This window comes from Nipponia nippon, unplaced genomic scaffold, assembly GCF_047370975.1.
Source record: "Nipponia nippon isolate SJK-2023a ecotype South Korea unplaced genomic scaffold, ASM4737097v1 scaffold_8, whole genome shotgun sequence".
Lineage (NCBI taxonomy): Eukaryota > Metazoa > Chordata > Aves > Pelecaniformes > Threskiornithidae > Nipponia > Nipponia nippon.
The window spans coordinates 32217748-32220701 of NW_028262402.1; the positions used below are offsets into that span (position 1 = coordinate 32217748).

At 40.7% G+C, this 2954-nt stretch overlaps 1 long non-coding RNA gene across 1 annotated transcript; it reads left to right on the plus strand.

The window, feature by feature from the left end:
- Nucleotides 1–783: 783 nt before the first annotated feature.
- On the plus strand, nucleotides 784–2286 carry LOC148050558 (uncharacterized). Its single transcript, XR_015700890.1, has 3 exons — nucleotides 784–882; nucleotides 1000–1176; nucleotides 1755–2286. It is a non-coding gene; the product is annotated as an uncharacterized LOC148050558 (long non-coding RNA).
- Nucleotides 2287–2954: the final 668 nt, after the last annotated feature.

Below are 2954 nucleotides of genomic sequence, written 5' to 3' on the forward strand. Positions count from 1 at the left end.
GCTGGGGAGGAGATGGAGTTGAATAAGAAATTTAACATTTAAGCTATGAAATATTATTTTTTTACAAAACAGTAATCTGTTATCTTATGGATCAGAAAGAGAATATGATTTGAAGGGATGATTCAGCATTCTTCTCGCTAAATCAGCATTGAACTGGTACCCCAGCATGGTATTATTTCCAGGAGGTAGCATGGTACAGCAGGGAGCATTTTTCAAGCAACAATTTACTTCTAGGCCATTCATTGAAGTTAAAATGCTACTAAAATACAACCGCAAAGTGCTCCTGGTAAAGTTCATGCTTGATAAAAACCTAAATAATTCTGTCTGCTAAATATTAAAAGGTCATTTTATTCTTTTTTTTTACAAACAAAAGGAAAATAGAAAACACCTGGAATCTTAGTAGCTATTCTGTACACAATACGAGGTCCATTAGAGCCATGGAATCTCTGCCACGCTTTATTGAACCAAGGTGACTGACCAAGGGCAATCAGCTGGCTGAGGTGACTGACTGGTAATGGTGACAGTGATAAGTTAGGTGATGCAGGTGATTCAGTCTTATTACTCACTCACCAAGTCACATGGAGCAGCTGGGCACAGTCACCTCTGCTTTCCATGGTCAGTCACGTGGATGGGGCAAGGTCTCAAATTCAAGGACCAGGATGGGTTTGGTCTGTGTTGCTCTTTAAGACACTCTGGTGTGCAAGATGCAGTAGGGTAGAGCCCAAGCATTATAAAAGCTCTACTAGTGTTATCTGAGTGCCTGAACAGGGCAGGAGGGTGATGGATCTCAGGTGTTTCTGCAAGTCACAACTGGGACCAGTCATATGAGGCAGATTTGGGCACCCTGGGACCAGTCACATTATATCTTCTTCTATGAACCAGGTAGGGATGGTTTTGCAGTCAGGATAAAAGAGTTTTTCTAGTTCCTAATGATGGATATTTGCTGAGAAATGGGTAGATATGGTGTCATTTGCTAAAAGAAATCCTTTCTCTTTCCAGTGTTGCAGTAAGCCAGTTGGCAAGCCCTTTTTCATATCACAGCAGTCCACATGCAGACACTCTTCTGAGTCCACAAGGAAAGGCTGGAATCCCCACAACTGCTTTTTCCATGTATGGCGAGCTAGTAACCAGACACATCGGCTTGACACTGCATGTCGCATGGAAGCACAGAAAGAGGTTTGTTTTCTCACCTTTTCTCACGCAGCTTATACTCCTTGCTGTTGAGAAGTTTGTGGCCCAGATTTCCAAGAGGTTTTGCACCAGAAGCATCTTCCTGAAGTACTGTCTGGAACTGGCTGCCTCTGTGTGGCCAAAGAGCTTGTGGCATAACTTAGGTAGTAAACACCTCTTTCTTCTCTGTTTTTACCATTCACATCCAGAAATTGCAGGAAAGCCTCTTTTCAGCAATATTAGGTATCTCTCAGGTTTTTATTATTATTATCATTATGGGATTTAGCCTAACTTGCTGAGTATCCTTTTTGACATTCAGTTTTCAAGATTATTCAGGGCTCCCTCAGTCCCACCATCATCCTCATTGCAAGTTCTTGATTCCTGAATGTAATTTGCTTAAAAGGTTAAGTTATAGCACTGATTCTGTAATGACTCATTTTATTTTTCATGCTGCTTCCTGAAATTCAGAGGTCAGTAAGGACAAGGAAGCTGTAAATACAAGTAACACCAGTTTGAGAGTGAGTCAGATATCCCCTTTGTTAAAATAATCTAATGATAACAATATGTTCCTTCCTTACCACAAGGCAGAAGATTCCAATTCTATAATGAACTCCTTGGTGGCTATCTGACCTCTTGCAGTGGATGAGTTCCTCAGCTAAGGTGCAAGCATCAGATGTTTGCAGGAGGGCATGAGAATGTATCCTCAAGGAGAAGAGACTTCCCAAGATACGATATCATCCTTTTGCCCAGATAAGTAAGAGAATCAGAGCATGCCTTTGATGTTGTCAGCTTTGGCTTCATCCCTTTAACCACTTCTGAAGATGATCCAGCTTCCTCTGGACTGCGTTGGACGTGGGTTTTGGACCTCACATTTGGACACCAAGCTCGTTATTTAATTTGGAAGATATTAGACACCACTCTATGCAGCACTGGAGGAAAATAAAGCCCAAGAAAACTTTTCCGTAGAGTTCTCAGTAACAGGGAATCCACAGAGGGTGGTCTGAGTGGGTTCCAGGACTTGTGTACAAAATTCAAACTACTTTTCTGTAGTATCTCTCAAAGATTCACCTTTTCTCAGAAATACCTACCTACAGTCAGGTGTACTGACTGTACAATTCACCCTGTTGGTGTGTGTTCACCAGCACTCTCATCTTAGAACTATTTTGAACCTTAGACTTTCTTTTCCTAGCGGAGTGAGAGATGCTAACACCCCATACAAGGTGTCCTATATTCTGTTAGAAAGCTCTGGACTTGCTGGAAGCCTTTCTAAGATTTGCACAGCTTTTGAGCCCTTGTTGCAAGTGAAGTTTGGATTATGCAGGGACAGTTAAGATCATAACTGGCTGAAATATGCTTTCAGTGGAATTTCAGTAGAATTGATAGGAATTTACAAGACACAAAAGCCATAAACAAGATCCAAAAAATATTTGACAAACTGAAACCTTCTCAGCTTTTAGATATTTCTAGTTAATTCTTCATAAAGTATTTCAAAGTTATAAATTCGCTCAAGTAAAATCCTGATTTGGGAAGCAGTTGCAACTTGTATATGTGAGGCTGGGTTAACCGATGAACTTCCAGTGATTTCAGTAGTATTATATCGATGTGCTCCAGCTGAAATATCAACACAGGCTTTGGAAAGTTCACCAATAAAACTACATATTAAACAGAAATAAGTCCAAGCCACAAAGTTTGATCTCTCCTATTGTTGCAACCTCCTTAAAATATAAATGTGTTTGGACCTTGAAACTTGGCTGATGCCATGATATGACTGTGGTCCAGCAGCA